The sequence below is a fragment of the Anas platyrhynchos genome, chromosome 6 (genome assembly GCF_047663525.1).
Source record: "Anas platyrhynchos isolate ZD024472 breed Pekin duck chromosome 6, IASCAAS_PekinDuck_T2T, whole genome shotgun sequence".
Taxonomy (NCBI): domain Eukaryota; kingdom Metazoa; phylum Chordata; class Aves; order Anseriformes; family Anatidae; genus Anas; species Anas platyrhynchos.
In genome coordinates, this window is record NC_092592.1 from 11,194,968 (window position 1) to 11,216,131 (window position 21,164).

The 21,164-nt window shown below is 41.7% G+C and overlaps 1 protein-coding gene across 7 annotated transcripts in view; it reads left to right on the forward strand.

Moving 5' to 3' along the window:
- The first annotated feature begins 14,428 nt into the window (after positions 1–14,428).
- Positions 14,429–21,164, forward strand: part of CCSER2 (coiled-coil serine rich protein 2) — a 72,255-nt gene continuing 65,519 nt past the window's right edge. For 6 of the 7 annotated variants that reach the window (XM_027462489.3, XM_027462490.3, XM_038180972.2 and 3 more), the window contains exon 1: positions 14,429–14,568. The gene's annotated coding sequence lies outside the window, so the exon portion shown is untranslated. Of the gene's footprint in view, positions 14,569–14,596; positions 14,818–21,164 lie in introns of those variants that run through there. The other variant, XM_038180973.2, reaches the window with a different exon arrangement.

Consider the following 21,164-nt stretch of genomic DNA (forward strand, 5'->3'; position numbering starts at 1 on the left):
GATCACAGTGACAATAGAATTACCGAGAGGAATGAGGACACATCACAGACTATACTGTAGTCATTGTATAGGACAGCCATAAAAAAAACACGATGCTATTTGAGTACAGTACATGATGATATAACTAAAGAATGGAGCACAATATACGTACCCCTATGAAGGGAGTCATATGTTTGGGTTTTCCTGAATAATGAGTGCACAACCATTTCACTACAGCATTTCTCAGACCTGGTTTCATGTGCACAGGGTATTAACTGGCAGCAGCTGTGGTGGCTACTGAGGAAGGAGCATCTGCATATTCTCTCGCCTTGCTGCTATTATTCTGCATCTGAAGCAAAAGGCAATTTCAAGAAATTGTTGATGTTTTTCAAATAAACAAAACAAAAAGTATGAAAGACAACACATATATTAAATTACACATTGATATAGAGCGCATTTCAGAACAGATCTGGGTGGTGTTGTGTCCAGCTGTGGCTGGGCTATAATAACGAAGGATTGTACCAAATCACTAATAGGCCAAGAACAGGATCTGTAGCAGCCAGGGCAGCCAACAGCATCTTTTATGTTTGTTTTGAGACACGCCACAGTTCCCAGCACTGCAGAACGCTTCTCCAAAGCAAGGCTGCTTTGCCTGTCCTAAATTTAATCTAGTGGAAGAAATCTTTTAGATTATTGCTGTGTCCTTTACTGACCCTCAGCTCTTACCAGCAGGTCTTGGTGCCAATATCTTAATTTTTCATTTTATGCTGCTTGCTTTAACAATGTGTTCTTTGGCAGTCAGCCATGTCTACAGCACTCTGCTGTTAAAATGCCTGCTCTCTACTGCAGCTGTCCATTTGCTTTATGGACTGATCAGCCAGTAGAGTGTAATTTAAGAGAATAGGAATAAGTCATCGTTGAGGGCACAAAGTATCAGCAGATTCGCTGTATGCAGGTCTGTCCTTCAGAGATTTTTGAACACGACTTGTCATACTACATGTTTATTTTTTAATTAGTGCATTACATGGAGAGGAAGAATGACTTGTCACTCCGCACACAGAGGATGAATAAAATAGTGCTGCCCTTGTGGAAATACTCTTGGTACCGAGAGCACTCAGGAGTGACACAGCTGTCAGAGTGAACACAGCACATAGTACTTTCCTTACTTAAATGTTATTACAGGTTTAGAGGGCAGGATAATTTGAATTGGTAATGGCATTACCTTTCCCATTTAAATAGAGCAAGAAGATGATGGGTTCTTAGGAGACACTCGCCTACTAGATTTTTGCTTGTAATTACTGGGGTCTTATTGGGCCAAACCAAGCTGTAAACTGGGTATTTAGGTGAGAGGCATTTTACAAAATGTCCTATTTGCCTATAACAATGGATGCTAAGGGGAACAATAGAGAGAGTGGCTTACCGAACTAATGAAAACAAAAACATCGACCGATAAAACCCAAGGACTGACTTGACATCATGTCTGGTAAACAAGGGAAGAATGGAAACAGAAATTAATGGATCATAATTGATGTGTCGGGAATTAGAGCCAACTAGTAGACGGGGTGCCGGGGGGATGATTCTGCTCCACATCTTTTCTGAAGTCATTAAAAAGTGTGGGAAGCGGCTGTGGAGAAGAGCTGGGAGGGTGGAAGGAATTCTTCTGTCATGTTTGCCATCCTTAGTATCCCTGGGATTTAGAGAAGTCCACCTGCTTCCCCCCCACACCCTGCTCATAACTGCATCGTTTCTGGGCCTGATCCAGGGACATGCACTGATTAGAAAAGCCAGAGATAAGGAATATCGAGATTGCCATCTTGATCAGCAAACAAAACCTGAGAAGACTTTTCTGTTTTCCTTCTCTGCTTTATTTTTCTCCTCTCATCTTTTACTTAAAAAAAAAAAAAAGCATTTGCTTTAGCAAGACATGACTTGCTCTGTCTCAATATCCCCTTAAGCTGATGGCGTGTAAAGCAGTTAAAAGCAATGACTGAAATGGCTCAGCAGTGGGGTAAACTTGCCAAGTCTCAGAGTAGCCAATGTGAATGAGTGCTTGAATTCCTCCCTCCAAGAGTAAGTTGGCAAGATATATAAATAAATATATATGACATATAAATAGATGTAAAAAATCAAGGCAGGAGAATGAATGATAAAAGTAAGGAAACAGGCAGAATACAGATCTAGTTTATCTACTTAAATTTAGGTACAAACGGGAAAGCATCAGACCTACAATAATGATTTTTTTTTCCCACAATAAGAAAAAAAGACAGAAGATCTTGAGTATATTCTCACGCTTCCTCTTCCCCCATCTATTTGTAAGCTGGCAAATACACAATTTACTACACTAATCAAAATACAGCCTCCTGCTGTTGCCTACATTTTGATATGGAAATGTATTCTGACTTGTATGTATCATTTTACAGAACCCAGTCTTGCAGACGAAATATAAAAAACACTCTTACTAATCAGTTTCTATTCTTTCTGTTTACTATACACATTGATGAACTTTTAGTGTTAACTTCATTCCCTGCTGGCAGTGACAAAAGACCATCTAATATAGCACTTGAAACATATTATTAGCTTTTGACTGAGTAAATTTTATAAGAAATTACATCTCTAAAAAGAGATAATGGATAATAAGATCTATATCTCAAAGGAGTAGTAAAGGGAATATAGTGAGATTCAATTCGCAGTCATCAACTGGGTCACATCTCAGTGAAAAGATATATTATTTCTGACAGACATTATGGTCCGATGACTATTAAAAGAGCAACGGAGTAAATTTGATGATCATAGTCCAGTCCTCAGTGGTCAAACTTCCAGTGAAAACTGGTATTCCCAGCGGGTATTAATATTTCTTTCTCGTGACCATGTGCTCTTTATTCTATAAAGCAGAATGCTAGTAGTTTTGCTTAAAAGGCCATAGACTAATTAGACGTATCTTCTCCCCTGTAGAAGATCTCTTAGCTTAGAGAAGACATAAGTTGGCAAGGCAATAATTTTCCTTGCAGGAGTTTACACAATTTAGTGTAAAAATGAAGAATTTTGGTTTCCAGGTTTCTTAATCTGTTACCTTTATCATCATAGCTTTCTAAATTTGTAAAAGGCCCAAATCATCTACCACTAAATTATTATATGGGGGTTGGACCCCAAAAATTATTATTTGGGAGTTGGACCTGATGATCTCTTGAGGTCCCTTCCAACTCCTACAATTCTGTGATTCTGTGATCAGCCATGCAAAGATCTGAAATAATCTATCCATATATTTGTATTCTGTTTGTTTGCTTGTTTTTCTATTTTTCTTTCAGATTAACTTTTATTGTTAGAGTTGATGTTTGCCATCAGCTGTACACACCTTTAGTGAGTCTTGGTGCCTGGAAACTGCTCTCAACGTACCTTTGTGCAACAACCTGGGGAAGAAAGCAGGCAGCTGCATGGTTTTTATGGTCTTTATAGTACTAAGAGATTAAATACTTTTTTTTCTTTTTCTCAGTAAAGACCCACCCCATGCCACAGACTAAACCAAAGTATTAATTCCATAATTATTTCAAAAAGGCAACATCATATCCCTAACACTAGGTATTCTGTGAGGGAAAATGGACCAATGTAGCAAGTGGTCATTCTGCAGGACGTTTCAGAGAAATGTAAGCCTACTTTGATGAAGCTTTCTTTGCAGCTGTTTATCTTTGCTTGAAAGTAAAACAAAACTACTTATGAATCGTGTTAGAAACCATCCTACTAAGGGTGATGCTATAGGCAAGGTCTTCCAGGGATGGGGAGGAGGAAGCACCAGGTTTGGGAAGAAAATCTTAGTGTCCATCTGAGAAAGAAGCATTATGCTGTAGTTTATAGTTTGTACTCGGTTTTGAAACGGTTATGCAATGCAAAGTTAAGTCAATATATATTTTAAAAACAAAGGTGCTGATTGACGAAGAAGCCATAAATACATTTGCCATTTCTTCTAAATGAGATATGTTCATTTTAGCATTGAACTTGTACTTGTAATTGTATTTTTACTTACTGACAAGACATAAAAATGTGAAAAACATGTAGGAAGCAGATTTTAAGGACAGTTAGACAACACTGGAAAGAGGAACATGTTTGTAAAAGAAAACAATATTTTAAATGTGTGCCAAAGCACACATAATGCCACAGTAGAGCTATCTGTGTAAATTACTTAGTAGATTATTCTTAGAAAAATAGCTAATTGTATTATGAACACACATGGCTAACTAAATGTGCACCTGTGTTGTAACATTTCTCTCCTCTGTGGTAGCACAGAAATTAAAAAAAAATTAAAAAGTCTTATAAAGTGCATAAACAGGAATATGATCATTGAAGCTGTTAAGACCAAGAAGCCCAGATTCTGCAAGAACAGTTCTATGGGTAGAGCTACGTATCTGTGGAGCACTTAAATAACATCACTACAAATATGCGGACACCAGATCAGCCGAGGTAAAGCTCAGCTGGTGTTAGTGGCATTTGCTGTTTGGCCAATGGCTTTTCTTTGCAGGATTGTGGCGTTGTGCAGCAGCTCTTAAGAAATCATTACAAAACCACCCTGATATCAAAAGAACGTATTTCAGTTCTACTATCAGTTATATTTGATGAAGGATATGATTTCCCACAAAATATTTTTCAAGTTGAAGGGAATGAACTTGTATATGGTGTTGAGTATATTGCCCATGCATTGAATTTCAGGAGCAACCATAAGAAAAATTTCAGGCCATTCAAAAAACTGTGGTGGTTGCATCATGTATCAGTCTTCATCTTGCTCATCCAATACAGAAAGAGATACTACTGACTCTGTAGCCTGTTTTTCTTGAAGCTATCTAACAGTAGGTAATGGAAATAAGACACTGAATGCTAGTAAAGCACTTTGAGTTTTGCAAAGCAATAAGGCACTGATGTGAGAAAGAGAATCTAACTCATAATTCATCTTTTATACCTGTATTACTATTAAATGTGTAGTGTGTCTTGGTGATTTACGCTGTTGGGGCTGCAGGCAAAATGATGTTTCCCAATATGCCCTTAACCAAAATCTTAATGTTTAAAATTTATTTATGGAACCATATTCATTTAAGCAATAATTCTGTAGATTTACTGTGCTTAAGTCAAAAGCTTCTGAGGATGGTAAATGTCTGTGGATCCATCTTGAACTTACAGCAAATAAGTGTATCTAATGCATTCATTTAAATTGTATTTCACATACAGATTTCCCCAAGCTGATACTGAATCTACAGCGTGCACCTGGAGGAGTAGCCCAGAGCTAGGAGTATCACAGGACTGCAGATCCTTGCTTAAGTTTTTTTTTAGAAAGCCAGTAACCTTGGGCACTAATGTATTAAAATTGCCAGCTATGTTCTGCTTTTAAAATGACAATAGACTTCCATGACTCATGAAATGGCATAGAAGACTGTACTAGCACCTGTTTCTTCAGTGACTAACAGACAAGGAGATATACATGTAGCCATAAGCACTGAAGCAGAAAATAGATCTGAGGGCTATTGTGCTTCTATCTGATACATACATTTTAATTCATTCACTGAATATGCAAACTATACACTTAGCTAAGTGCTTGTACTTGGCCTCAGGTGTAATATTCTAGAGATCGCAATCACGTCTCCCCAGCGATGCTCTGCTGTATCCATCTGGGCAGAGGATGTCCCTGTGTTAGCATAAGGAATTAAAAGTGACCTGAAGCAAGTGCAAACTGGGGACCTCCACCACTTCAGGGGAAAACAGCAGGCCTATTTCTTTTATTTCTGTCTTCAATATTTCGTCAGACCTGGTCTCTTATCATCAAAATTGCCGTTTCTTTCTGGTCTGAAAACCCTTTTTCTGTCTCAAGTCGTATTTTTTTTTTCCTTCTTTCTGATTTCTAATTCCCCTCTGTTTTCTCCCACCTTTGGACCACGCCAGGTCATCTACATCCAGATAAATACTGTTTAATATTCTTATCTTCAATCTGGACAAATAAGGCTTAATATTCTTATCTGCAGCTCTTTCTATGCTCTTGCTACTTCCCACAGAATCAAAAGAGTGCCAGGATGCTTAGACCATAACAGAAGTACAGCCCCAGGGAAAACTGCGGTTCATTTCTGCTAGCTAGAGTCTGCACTACTACTCATGATTTGGGTGCATCAGCAGCACATACTACCATTTTCTTAGTATTGAAATGTGGCCCTTTAAATGCACAGTATCGCACTACCACTGCCAGCAGGAAGGGCACAGTTATTTATTTAGGTGATTAGGACTGTAAAGAAATCTATCCTAAAGAAAATTAACATTAGAACTTTTTTCCCCATCTACTTTCTATCATTAAGCACTTTGGAAGAGAATTTCAGTTGCTGAATTTCCACAGTAATGAGGGTTGTCATCTGAAAAATTTTGCAAGAGGTAATAAGAAGGTATCTCTTTTAAATGAAAATGCCTCCAAATCTCTTTTCCCTCTGGATACCGCAGTATGTCTTGAGTTAATTATCATTAGAAATTCTGCCTCTGAAACGAGAACTTATTTTTTTAAGTGCTTTCTGATGAACGTGAAGGAAATGATATTCCATGCAGTGGTGTGTAACACTATCTCATTTACACAGCAGCTGACTCTGGAGTCTTAGGAGGAATTTAATACTATAAACATACATGGATGCCTGCCACTGCAGGCACTGGAAGAACCACACTCCAGGTGGTCCCGTTTTCACTTTGAGGAGAATATTCACCTTTTATCAAGCTTCTCCTTTACATGTAGATGCTGTGTTCAAACCCAGCAGCTCTCCTTGTGTTACTGATCGAACTATACAATATTTGGCCTCTTTTTTTTTTTTTCAGTATATACATTCATGTTGCCAGAGTATTATAATGTTCTTGAAAAAGGATTGCAGTGGATTATAAAAATGCAACATAAAAATAAAATCAGATGTCTGAAAAATGCTTGTAATCAAATACCCAGTTCAAAGTGATATTAAAAGATGGAGGAAAGCCAGGCATTCCATAAAAGCTTATCCACCTCTCTGTGCATTCTTTGTAGGTTCACTGCTTTCTAAGTGCTTATTTGCTAATACTTTCATTACGTGCATCATTGCAGTCTGAGTTAGTTCTGCACTTTAGCTGCATTCTCAGTAGAGGTTTCCTTTTGCTTTTTTTTTGTTGTCTTCTTTTCCTGCATCTCTGAGAATCACAGGCATCTCAGTCACGTCCGTTTAATCACCACCAGTTAGGTGAATATCCCCCAACGTTTCTTAGTTTACTCATGGTTATTATTGTTACAGCTTCCTTACATTAAACGTATTGGATTTTATGTTCTTTCTCCACACCGCTTTGGTAGGGCGTAGAGTTTCATGCTGGGTGTTACGTGGTTTGGTCATAAACACACTGATCTGAAGTGAGGAACAGTGGATTCCAGCCCTGCCTCCGCCACCAGCTTGCCAGTTCGACCCTGGCACCTTCTGTACCTCAGTTTATTTGAAATGAATTAGAAATAGCCTTACCCCTGCTGAAACCTATTTTGAGGATACGCTCATGTTTGCAGCGCACCAAGAGTTCCCTGATTACAAAGGTTCTAGAGGGCAAAGTATTTTTCATAGCTACCTTTATGGTGAGACAGGAAGAGCAGCAGTTTTACTCGCAATGTTGCATGTACGTTTTGGTCTGCCAGCATTTTCTAATTGATTTTTCATAATGTGGATTGAAGACATATTTTTAGCCATTAAAATGCCAGTCATGCTGCTTAGAATTTGCCCTTGAGCCTTGTGACAACCATCTGAAGCATATCCACTATTATTTATTGCATGCATTTCTAAAATAGTTCAGTCTCTTTCCAGCTTGCTGCTATCTCCAGTTAGTAATTATTAACTCAGAGAAAAACACCTTCAGCACCTCCTGGTTAGAAAAGCCTTCTAAGCAAGCAAAACCTTGCTAAGTCTCTTACTGGATAGATCAGCGATTGAGTATCTGGTGCCAGTATTTCTGTCAGAATCTCTCAGGATGATGCCTTCAGAAGTCCATGAATCAAGGGCAGGCACCAGCTTATAAGAATAAAATTTCTCCTTTTTTGCCTTTGCGAGGATCCAGCTTTCTTTACAGTTGTACTCACTGCAACTGAACTATGTTTGATTTTAACAGAAGTTTCCAGAAAGATACAGTGGTAAGGAAGGACCTTGGAGAGAGTGAAGGCTTATCCTCCAGCTGGTGTTGAGGTGGACCAACCAACCCCACCTGGAGGAGCGATCGGTGTCAACCTGTAAAAATTATACCTCCAATAGTCCAGGGTTGCCGTGGAGGAATCATCCAACTATCCACTTACATTGTCCAGATGATTCCCAATGCCTAGAACAATGTTTTCAACACACATACACATATATATCAGGGTACATGTAAAAGTAACATTTTATATAAATATATTTGTATTCATACACGTTTATGCATTTTTAAGCATAATTTTCCTGAGTAACTAGAGCTAACAAAATAAAGAAAAGAGGGGAGGGAGTAAGTATAAAAGAGAGGAAAAATCCTTGTAAGATACAAAACATTTTCTGATATAATATTTCATGATTTTTTTTCAAGTGACTATGATTTTGAGAAAACAGTGTAACTGTACTTAATGTTCCAGTGGAGCTCTGAGACATTCAGTTAATTATTGAGCTATACTGGTTAAGTTGGTCACGTAAATTCAGATAAGGTCAGCTCTTTTCTCGGTGCACATGTTACTGCCATGTGCACAAAGAGAGGAAAAACAATTGCATCTTCTAATCTGCATCTTTGAGCTCCTTGTTTTTCATTGCCATTTAATACCGAAAATGTAATTTAATCACTGAAAAATGGAATTTCAACTTTGATTTTTTTATCTTTGGATGCTTTCACGTGTTCAGACAAGAAAGATTAGGGTCAAATATATACAGGGAATAAGACTGTTTCTGAAGTCCTGAACAGTATTTTGAAAGTACTGTTTGCTATTGGAACAGTCAGCTTGTTTTTGTCAGCTTTTTTTTTTTTTAATCTCAAATGTAATTGAAACTAATAATTTGCATATAAAAATTTAATATGTTTGAAGAAGTATTCATGGAAAAAATATCACTTTGAGTTAATTCCCTTTTGCAGTCTGCTTCAGTTATGAATCAAGTTTCAGAAAATGTGCAATTCCTCTTAAAAGGATCCTCTCTGGGTTGAGATAAATGAGAATGAATTAACCTCAATACTTTCAGTTATATATTTTCTCATGAAGTTGCCTAGTCAGTGGGAATTTTCCCTACGAAGGGAAGAGGGGATTAATCTGCAAGTCTATCCTAGGTTTCTTGTGAAGTCTCACCATATTTCAGAATATCTGTCATTGCGAAAAATAATACTTAAAGAAACAAAATTATTTTCTTATAAAGATAATATTGGACGCTCCTTAATCACTCTAAAGCAGAGTGTCATGTGTTACAATGAAACATGAGAAGGTAATGCAAGGGGATATCATATAATCAAGCTGTTTTTAGGACTGGTAAAATTATTGGCAATCCTAGTGGAGAGGATGACTAGAATAAAACTGGTGTGTTTCTCTTATCTGTCTTGTCACTTCGAGGTAGGGATTAATCAGTGGAGGTATAAATGAGCATCTCTGTTAAAAATTTTGCATATATTTTTGTGCTAACAGCATGTACAGATGTGGTCACCGTACCAACAGGTATCTTTTGTCATTTCTAACCAATTTTTGAATGAGGCTCAAAAGGATCAGGTTCTTTGCTTCTGGCTGCTGAGTGATGCCGACAATCTCTCCCTGTGGATGGATGTTAAGATGAATGCTGTCAAATGAAAACAAATACATACATGTGATGTGCTTATTTATGTATTATTTTGCTATTTGCTTTATGTTTTATTTCTTAATATGTATAGCTGTATTGCTTTGTTATTCATGGCATTGTAGGCTGATTATAAGTAGATTATCACTTCTGCATATCACAGGACTAAAGACCATAATGATATTGTAAAATGGAGGACACTAGCTATACAAACAAAAAGACTGCATTTCATCTTTATTAAACTTTTTTTTTTTTTTTTAAAGGATTGTGCTATTTAAACTTTTAGTAAATAGCAAAATTTACTGCATCAATCAGCTTAGGACAAGCATTCATTTAGAACTGGATCTTTTACAACGATGTTTACATAAAGATAAGTGGTACAATGCCAAATATATTTAAATGTTTTTATTGAGTCTACAGAGATTTCATTGAATTCCAGTCAACTTTTCTCATTATGTTAAATTTGGAGGGAGTTATTAGAAACATAAGTCTAAGTTATTTTTTCTACTGTGTCACTGAATGGCATCTTCATAGGTTGGATTTTAAAAAAATCCCAAACACACTAGATAAATTTCCATAACAGTGTCACTAATGGAAAGATATTTTTTGAGTACTGAGATTATCAGTCAACATTTCAGTTACAAAATATGGGGAAAAATGTTTATCTAGCCTGATATAGAATCATTTTTATTTATACAAAAAGATATAATTTCCATACATATGCCTCAGGCTGAAATAACAGCTTTTACTTATGTTTCAGAATCCTGAAGCTTCCTACTGACTCAATGGAAATGTTAGACATTTGTATTCCTTGGGGCTTTCGGCGTATGTGAATACAAGCTAAGTTGGAATAAAAAATAAACTGTACCAGACTTAAATGAAATATATACTAATTTGCTTTAACAGATACTGAGGGGAACATATTGAAAAATAAATGAAATACAGCATATTTGGATTTTAGACATGTACAATATGATTTTAATTGCTGTCTAGAAATGCTTTTGCGTGTTTGTGAAGGTGACATACTGTAGAAAAATGGCCACTGAAGATGTGCAGAAAAAAATGGCAGTATTTTACAAAGTAGTTTCAAATAGACTGTTTAAGCTATTTAAGTAGACTGATTAAGTAGTTCAACTAGTCTCTTAGACCTAAGCAGGTCTACGTTATTTAAACTAGCAGAGTATTTTGAAGCATTATGGGTGGTTAGCCCTTAGAAGAATAGTCAGGAATAGTCAGCATGGATTCACCAAGGGGAAAATAATGCTCGACCGATTTGATAGCCTTCTATGATGAGATGACTAGCTGGGTAGATGAGGCGAGAGCGGTCGATGTGGTCTACCTTGACTTCAGCAAGGCTTTTGATGCTATCTGCCATAACATCCTCATAGACAAGCTCAGGAAGTGCGACCTAGGTGAATGGGCAGTGAGGTGGATTGGCAGTTGGCTTGACAACAGGGCTGAGAGAGTTGCACTTAGCGGCGCAGAGCCTAGTTGAGGCCTGTAGCTAGTGGTGTCCCCCGGTGGTCAGTACTGGGTCCAGTCTTGTTCAACTTTTTCATCAACAACCTGGAAGATGGAACAGAGTGCAAACAGAGACACAAAGCTCGGAGGGGTGGCTGACACCCCAGAGGGCTGTGCTGCCATTCAGAGGGACCTCAACAGGCTGCAGGGTTGGGCCAAGAGGAATCTCATGAAGCTCAACAAGGACAAGTGCAGGGTCCTGCACCTAGGGAGGAATAACCCCAAGCACCAGCACAGGCTGGGGGGAGTCCTGCTGGAGAGCAGCTCCGCAGAGAAAGACCTGGGAGTCCTGGAGGACAGCAGGCTGACCATGAGTCAGCAGTGTGCCCTTGTGGCCAAGGAGGCCAAAGGTACCCTGGGCGCATTCAGAAGAGTGTTGGCAGCAGGTCAAGGGAGGTGATCCTGCCCCGCTGCTCAGCTCTGGTGAAGCCACACTTGGAGTATTGTGTCCAGTTCTGGGCCCCTGTAGTGGGTTTACGTGGCAAGGTTTTGGTAGCAGGGGGCCATAGGGGTGGTTTCTGTGAGAAAGATCTAGAAGCTGCCCCATGTTTGGGAAGGGCCCCATTGTTTTCCAGATCTGAGCCAATAGCGATGTTGTTTTGCGCCGCTGTGAGAGCATATTTAAGACAGGGAAAAAAAACACTGTGCCTCACAGCAGCCGGGAGAGTCAAGGGAGTGAGAAAACAGCCTTGCAGGTGCCAAGGTCAGTGTAGAAGGAGGGGGAGAGGTGCTCCAGGCACAGGAGCAGAAGTCCCCTGCGGCCTGTGGTGAGGACCATGGTGAAGCAGGCTGTGCCCCTGCAGCCCATGGAGTACCACGGTGGAGCAGGGTCCCACGCTGCAGCCTGTGGAGGAGACCACGGTGGAGCAGGTGGCCCTGCAGCGATGGAGGCTGCCGCCTGTGGAAGACCCCTGCCGGAGCAGATTCTGGGCCAGACCTGTAGCCCGTGGAGAGGAGCCCACGCAGGAGCAGGTGACCTGGCAGGAGCTGCTGCCCGTGGGGGACCCAGGTTGGAGCAGTTTTCTCCTGAGGGATGGACCCCGTGGTACGGACCCATATCTGGAGCAGTTCTGGAAGAGCTGCTGCCTGTGGGAAGCCCTCGCCGGATCAGTTCATCAAGGACTGTATCCCGTGGGTGGGACCCCACAGCACAGGGGATGAGAGTGACCGAGAAGGAGCGGCAGAGAAGAAGTGCTGTAGACTGACCATAACCCCCATTTCCCCATTCCCCTGCGCCGCTCGGGGGGAGGAGGTGGAAGAGGGTGGATGGGGGGGGAAGGTGCTTTTGGTTTCTTTCCTTTGTTCCTCACTTCTCTAGCTTGTTAGTAATGAGCAATAAATCTTACTATCTTCTTATGCTGAGTCTGTTTTGCCCGTTACAATAATTATTGCATGATTTTCTCGTCCTTATCTCAACCCTTGAGCACTTTTCACATATTTTCTCCCCATTCCTCTTTGAGGAGGGGGAGTGAGAGAGCAGCTGTGGTGGAGCTCGGCTGCCCACTCGAGCGGAACCACGACAGCTCCCCAGTACGAGAGGGAGACTCCACAACCTTGGGACAGGTTGTGGAGCCTCCTTCTCTCGAGATACTCAAAACCCGCTGGGATGCCATCCTGTGCAATATGCTCTAGGTGGTCCTGCTTGCCAGGGGGGTTGGACTAGATTATCTTCAGAGGTCTCTTCCAACCTTGGCCATTCTGTGATTGTGTGATCCTGTAATGCTTCCCTTTTTTAAGTTATTATTCAAAAAAAGCTACGAATTTTGTGGAAAAACTGTGTCTTATGATTGAGGCTATATAGGCATTATGGCAATTTGTTAAATGTCTAAACAGCAGAACTCTCAACTCTGCTCTAAAATATCCCTAGGCTGTTTTCTTTTTTTCTTTTTTCTTTCTTTTTTTTTTTTTTCTTTAATATATTTATAGTTTTCTTTTAGAATTTGACTTCATAATAATTTTCAGATAAAAAAAGCATGAGCTGTAGATAAAAAGGTGGTTGTACCACCACTTCTATGTCAGTACACGAAGCTTATGTGCTTCCCTTGTGTTGGTACAAGTGCTCCTAGTCTTCTGCTCTACTGGGCAGAAGTGTGATGACAGGAAACAATTTGTTCCTTGATCTGTTTTACTATGACCATTTGGATGCCGGCCCCAGAGCTACACCTCTGAAGCTTCACAATCATTTTATGAGCTTATATTGAACGTATTTGTGTTGAAGAAATACCTGCCACTGAGAAATACCCTGCCTGAGAAAAGAAGAATATAACTGAGAAGTGGGGAACATAAGAAGGCCTCAGTGAGCCTGTAATATAATTTCTCTTATATTTGGGGAAGTAAATGGAGAAGTTGGAGGGAATTTTGGTGCGAACAGTAAAGTTGTTCTGTTGAACAAAGTAGAGAGAAGTCAAATCTGTGCTAACACTGTTGAAGTTTACATTAATACTCAGAAACTGAGAAGGACCATAAGATAGGATGACTGTGTGGTTAAAGCAAGGACGCCTGACTTGGGAAAGCTGAGCTCATTTCCTGGCTTTGCTATCTCTTTAGCTTTGTGCAAGAGATTTAATCTCTCTCCACTTTTTTTTTTTTTTTTTTTTCTCCTTCCTGTACCACAAGGGAGTAATTATAGTTCAAATTGTTCTAAGAATAAATGCATTAATGTGACTGGTACGTTGAACTACAGGCAAACAGTTTCAGTTGCTGTTCCTTATTTTAAAGGAAGGCCTTTGTGCTCCTACGAATGTGTAGAAGTTTCGCAGCCTGTGCCTAGAAAGGTGAGCAGGCACTCGGGGCACCACCACGCACAGCCTAGGCAGCGCACCCAGCCAGGAGGCTGCAAGCGATGCTTATTACAGGGCTCTCAGTTCTCCTCCCCAGCACGGCTTTCTGAGGGGCCTGATGCAGCAGGCAGGGGAGAACGGAGCAGTAACTCCAGGTTTCAGTCCGAGCTGAAGCGGAGCGCCTGACGCCGAGCCCAAGCAATGCGGGTGCGCAGCAGGCGGGCGGGGGGAGCCCCGCGCCCTTCCCTCAGGCGCCTCAGCGGCTAACGGCCCACAGCCGGGGCCCAACGGCCAGCCCCGCACCACCCGCCCGCGCTGACGTCAGGCTGAGGCGAGGGGCGCGGCGGGGAGGCCCCGAGCATGCGCAGAGGGGCCGCGTGCCCCGCCCCGCCCCGTCCCTCCCCTCCGTGCCGGGCGGGCGGGGCGGGGCGGGCGGTACCTGGGGGCGCCGCGCTGAGGCGCTGAGGCACGGAGGGGAGGGGAGGGCGGCTCGGGTCCGGCACGGCCCGGCGGTGAGTAGGGGGCGGCCACCGCCCCTCCGCGGCCCGGCCGGGGGTGGGTGCTGTGGGCGGTGGGGAGCCCTCGGCAGCCCCGAGGCAGGCAGGGAGGGAGCTGAGGTGTCGGGGCCGGGGGCCGGGGCGCGCTTCCCCCGCAGCTCCGAGCCCTGAGGCGCGGCCATGAGGCAGCGGCGGCTCGGCCCGGCAGCTACGGGGAGCGGCGGCCGAGGGGAGCGCTAGCGGCGGGCCTGGCGGCGCGGCCAGGTAAGGGGCGGGCCGCTGCGGGGCCGCTGCGGGGCGCGGGGCTCTGCCGCCGGCAGGGGGGTGGCGGCTGCGCGGCCCCCGCCCCGCGCTGCTGCCCGCTGGTAGCGGGGTGCCGGCAGGGAAGGGGCGGCCCAGCGCCGGGGTGCTCCTCCGGCCGGGAGCCGCTCGGAAATGCGTTCTCCGGAGCGGTTTTAGGGGTAAAATGCTTTGTCACGGCAGCGTGAGGCTGTGCTTGGGGATGCCGAATGGAATTGGCAGGCAGTGTCCCAAGGCTGCAGTGGATCGCTTCGTGCTGGGTTTTACCCGTTTTGAATGAAATACCCGCACGCTGAGGAGGCGAGCACCAAACGTTAACCTAGGAGCTGCGTGAACGTACAGCTCCCTGTAGTCAAGATGTCTTTAAAACAGAAATGAAATCCTTGCTCGCAGTTGACACCTTTCATCATAGCAGTCCTGGTGTTTGGGCGCCAAAACCTGCTGAGTGCGGTCTGCTGACAGCAGGGCTGTAGGAATGCTTCACGTTTAGAAGATGCCTACGTTGTTCTTTATTGCTCGTGGCACCTTGTGTTTCTGAATTTAGGCAATTAATAATGCATATGGATATGTGAAAATATGAATAGTAATGATCTCCATGAACATAATGTTCTCATTTAGTATAGTGTTATACTAATGAGTAATCCTGTTTAATGGAACTGCTCATGTAAAAGCTTGCGAGAGTAAAACCTATTACTTTTGGACCTGATCATCCCTTAAGATGGATTGGTCATTTGGAATAAACCCGTTACGTAGAAGAGTTGGCACAGGCTCTCTATCTGGAGAGCCATCAGGCCTTCAGTCTTCAAATGAGCATCGCTTGCCTGAAGTTGTTGGCAGAATGCAGGTCTGTGAAAATGGAGACAGGGTAAAAGGTACCAGTTATGGCAGTGGTTGTGGCATTGTTTTTTTGCCACTGTTTGGAAATATAAACAGCAGTGCCCTCTTCCTAATTAGAAGCTTTCAAGCCCAGTTAAATTCCTTGCCAATAGGGATGCTAAGAAGATCAAAATACTAATGGTGCTTTTGATAATTAGGTTTAAAATCCTGTATTGTGTTTCATTTGAAGCAATAAAAAAGCTTATGTAAATCTTCGTATACCTGAATACATGGATATTAGAATAAAGTCAAGGCAGTGTTATAATAACTATTCCAAAGATGCTTAGCTAGGCAGCGTGGGTCTTTGTATTTCTTCCTATCTCTGGGACACATACTGAAACTCACTTCTAAACTTCAATCAAATTAGATGCATTTTTGAAGGCATTCTGAGTATATTGTATCCTCCTTAGTCCAAAGTTACTTGATTTCTAGAGCTGCAGAGATCTGGGTTTCACTTGCTAGCTATCTATCCCCTCTATCCTAGAGGGGAGGGTTCAGCTGGAACGGTTCTGTTGATTGTCTCCTCTAGTAAGTGAAGCAAGAAAGCCTCCTTGGGTTGGGGGATGCTTAACCCTGGTCACATGGGGAATTGGTGTCACGAGTTGTCAGTGAAATGCCTTTCCCACTGAAAAGATCACTGGGATTTTCGTGAGCACTTAGCCTGTGAGGACTCAAGGTAGTGTTCTGTGGAGCGCGTTGTAATGGCTCTGATTGAAGCAGAAGTATGGCTAATGTTGGCAAGGTTCAGCCTGCACAAAATGTCTTAGTCTCTTAGCCAGAGGAAAATAGCTGATAAAGGTTTACTTTTATGTGGTGGATGAGCAAGTTTTTGGTCTGGAATAACCCTTAAATTGTAAGTGATTTCTGAAATGCATAGGAACTCCTGTGTTTTTAGTCTCATTAGCCTAGGTGGCTTGTGACACACAGCACAAGTTCAGTTCATGGGAGGATGTCCTGAACACCCTGCATTCTCTTGACTTAAATATTGTGTATGCTTTGAGCTGGAGACTCAGGCTCTACATCGATGCAGAAATTCTCCTGAGAATCTGAATCAGTATGATACACAGTTTATTTTTGTGAATCATATTGAAGATAGAAAATCAGGTCTAAGTAAAACCTCATCTTCTATCATATTATTACATAGGCATGTGAATCTGTATCTTTGGTGATTTGGAGGAAGCTATGACTTTCAACTGACCTGCATCTTGGCAAGGCAAGCTTGCATAGGTTTAAGCTTCGCAAGGCCAAAGCTATAGCTGTTAGTAGCAGGAGACTTAAGGAAAGTAGCAGAAGCTTGCATCCTGCACAGCTTGTCCATCAGACAACAGCTCATATAAAAAGCAAACCCAAACCAAACAACAACGAAACAGAATGCCCCAATCTGTGTAAATCTTTTTGTTGTGGAAGTGCTCTGAAATGGTAATGTATAAAAATAACACTTTACCATGAATAAATTTGGGATACTGAGTAAACAAAACAAATCGTACTCATCACCTTCCTTTAATTACAAACAATATGTGAGCACAGATGACCATGGCTGTGTAATTTAATAAGCTAATGTGGGAGAAACAGGTACTGTGGGCAAACTGTCAGTAGTCATTAATGTTCTACAGGTTAGTTTCTTTCAATTTCTTAGAGAAACAGTTTCACTTGTGAATTATTACATAGTCAGTATCTATGGCTCCAGTGTTTTAAAAGGCTGGCCCTGATGGGTACATGCAAATCTAGCTGTTAATCAGCAAATCAGTAAGAAGATAGAAAATAATTAAGGAAGTTTTGTCAGTCTGTAGTTATAAATATGTTTGTTTGTTATGCTGTGGCAGACTTGCCAAGTTACTTGGTACTACAATATTTTTCCAGAGTTTGGTGTTCTAATAGGGAATTGATCTGTAGTAATTGAATCACAGACAGAAGCTGTAAATGTCCAGCACTAATGAAATGAAATTCCGTAGCAAGAGAGCGGTACATTGAAGCTGTGGTTCAAAAATAAGCAAGCTTCAACTGGAAGCTATTACATGCTTTTATGTGGCTGCAGTGATTTTGGTTAAGGGTGGATGTTGAAGAAAAGTCAAATTTAACTTCAGAGAATACAAGCAACCTAGTATCTTCTTGAAAGCACAGATATGGAACAGATTGATCCATGTAACTGGTTTGTTTGGTAGTTCGGAAGGCAGAAATCAGTAGCCAGTTCTTGTAACATGGGGTGTTTCGAAGTAGTGTTGGACAGGAGTGTGTGTGAGGACTCCTGTATCCCAAAGGACCTGGCAAATGGGGTGAATGATAAGCTGACATGAGCAGCATTCTTCGAAGTGTTGAAAAGATTATATGGTATAAAGACCTGCAGCAAAACCTTTTAGCTTCTGCTGGTTGTTGAAAAGATTATATGGTATAAAGACCTGCAGCAAAACCTTTTAGCTTCTGCTGGTTGTTTGCATATAAAGTGGTGTGTAAAACCAATCATAAATGTTGAGATATATCTGTGGGAGAGAAGAGCAATCCTAGCTTTATGCATAAACAAATGGGCTATGGGCTGGGTTTTGTCACTCTGGGATGAGATTTGTGGGATTATAATACATAGCTAAAAATATAAACTCATTGGTCCATGTCAGAGAAAAAAAATATTCAAGTATCATTATGCCATTCCATAAATTCATTTGTGCCCATACTTGGAGATGGGAACTCTAGGTATTCATGGTTCCTGTTCCAAAACCTATGTGCTAATTCATATATGTTAGAGAAAATGTTTTGAACCCAGAAGAGTAAAAAGATGGTTTGAGGAGGTATGATGTCCTCCTAGGACTTGCAACCTTGGAAAAAAGAACACTTCTCAAAAACACAGAAACGTTAATGGAAGGATAAATATAATGCTGATGGTTTGCAGTATCCTCCTATGGAAGTGACCTGTGTCAGATGAAAATAATCTTTGAAAGAGTTAGCAATATTGCTAAATACTGCTCCTTGCTTAAGGCACTTATGGATAGGAGAATTCGGGGAGCCAAAGACAGACTGGACAGGACAGCGGAGGAGAGACCTGCGGAGGGTTCCAAACCAAACTACATCAAATTCAAGAAATCCTGTGATTTAACAGTATTTATAGGTCTTGCCCTGTGCTGCTTCTTCCTGGTGCATTGGTTGAAGACTAGCACAAGAGACGAGCACTTCTTGTTCATCGCCTTTAAGATAAGATTGTCTGCTTGGACCTGGGTGGCTGAACTAGAGAGCTGAAGCTGAGTCACCATAGTCCAAAACCTGAGAAATATGATTTGTTTAATATTTCAAGGTTATGCAGGGTTTGCTTTGTTTCGTGAGAGAAGTTTAAGATTTGCTCTGTCACTCCACTTTCACATCTCTTTTTAATCCAGCAGTAGCAGATTTAAGAATATAATTTTTTTGTCTGTAGCTGAGGTTTGACATTCTTTTCTTAAGATCATGGTCTTCTGACAAAAAATGAGCCAAGTTAAAATGGCACTGGTGCATATAGAAAGGGAATTCCTCGAGTTTTCTTCCCTCTACCTACCTATCGTCTTGTCTAGTCTCGTTCAGTTGTTACCTGTGAACCTCTGAGGCTTATCTCAGTAGCAGTGTCTAGGAATTGCATGCTGTCTCCTTGAGTTACCTGTACTTGTCCTCCAGCTTAACCTGTAACTAAACTGCTTACTTGGCTGGTAAGCACAGCCAAGCTGCGGATTGAAACTGATGGGAATTCTTGATTTTAAGATACCTAGGTGGATAAAGTGCTTAAATGTGGTTTGTGCCGGTAGCATTGCTTTCGTTATTAGTTATTGTACAGTCAATAAAACAATATATTAAACAATATCTGTTTGTGCAGTCGGAAGGGGTTTTAGCTCAAGGCAATTCAGCGTTCCTGTTTGGAGATGTTGCCTCAGATGAGCAAATGAACTAGAGGAGAAGGATAGACAAGGTGAGAGGACAAAAAGGGCTGTTTCCATTTGTAATCAGTTGTATTCAACGCTTCATTTGGCTTCCAGCCTGCCTAGCCTTATCAGCAAGAAAATCCTGCTCCAGGTAGCATCACTAAATAGTGAACAGAAAACAGTAGCTGGCAGCTGGCTCTTTGGGTTGTTACTGAAGCAGTGATGAAGTAAATCTCTCCTGTTAGAGCTATGGACAAGAGTGGGTGTGTTTGAATCATTGGGTGGCAGTGGATAGGTTTGAGGGAAATGGCACGCTCATCTTCACGAGTGGTCAGCTGCGCAATGGGAAATGATTCTTCTGTAAATGCATGTGTTTTGGACTTAAACCTTTGGTTTTAAGGTAACAGATTCCAGTGAGTGTGTTCACGGTGTATCTGTGAGTGAAGCATTTGCTAGCCAACGGCGACTAAATCCCACTTGTTTGCAGAATGGCATTGCTCTGCCTCTTGAGTTCTGACATAAAAGCAATTTGTCTCAAGAATAAATTCAGAAAGATTGAAGTGACCAACATGAAACGTTGCTGAAGGAGTAATACCATCTGTGAGCACAGCAGAACACAGCCTGTTCCTTGTATCGGTTGCTTTGATGCTGACATGATCAGCACGTCTTCGAGAGGAGGGGCTGAGACCTGCTGTTTCACTTCTACTCTTGTGTTCCCACCTGTAGTCCCTGGGATTATTCAGTCAATTTTAGCTATAGAATAAAACTTAATTAGCCTTCATGACATAAACGGTGATGTCAGCTTTAAAACTTCTCTGAAGGGCTTTTGCCGACATCTAATGAGGAAGATGAATGTGTCACTCCTTCCCCTCCCTCCCCCAATTATTTACTTTCCAGGATAGAAGTCTTGCCAAACAGCGACATGTGATGAGACTGCACAAAAGAGTAACTTAGATACAGATGTGCCTCATAGCTACGGTACTTCAGGGGGTGTACTTGCAGAATAGGATAGCTTGGTTCTTCCCTTCTGCGCAGCAACAGGACTTTGTAGGTTGTGGGGCACTGGAGCTGTGTGGCAGGCAGATGGGGGTATGTCTCTCCCTAGTTTGGATTTCCCCTTTTCTTTTTACTGTCCTTGCAAATTTGGTAACAATCTAAACCGAATAACGTCATCAAAGAATTGAAGCAAATAAAGACTCTTTGTATCTCCTCACCAAGGATTTTGAAAACAATACATGTTTGGCAAGCTAAGCATTTAAGCTACCCTGCTGAAGATGGTCGGTGTGACTCACTTTCTAAGGCTGAATCTGTTGGAGTGGTTGTGCCCTGGGAGGCTGTTCTTTGTTCTGTAACAAATGAAGCAATCCACCTAGTCAAATTGTTTCTAGCATGTGTGTTTCCACTGGAGCCAGGTGTATCAGTCATGATTATGTCAATTGCTTCTGATCTATTACAGTGCATCTCATCTTCCTCTTGTAATGCTTTGAAATGTGCTCTTGGAGTCAGCACACTTAATGTAGCACGCTTATCAGTTTTGCCTTGTTCTCTGGGTTTCTAGAG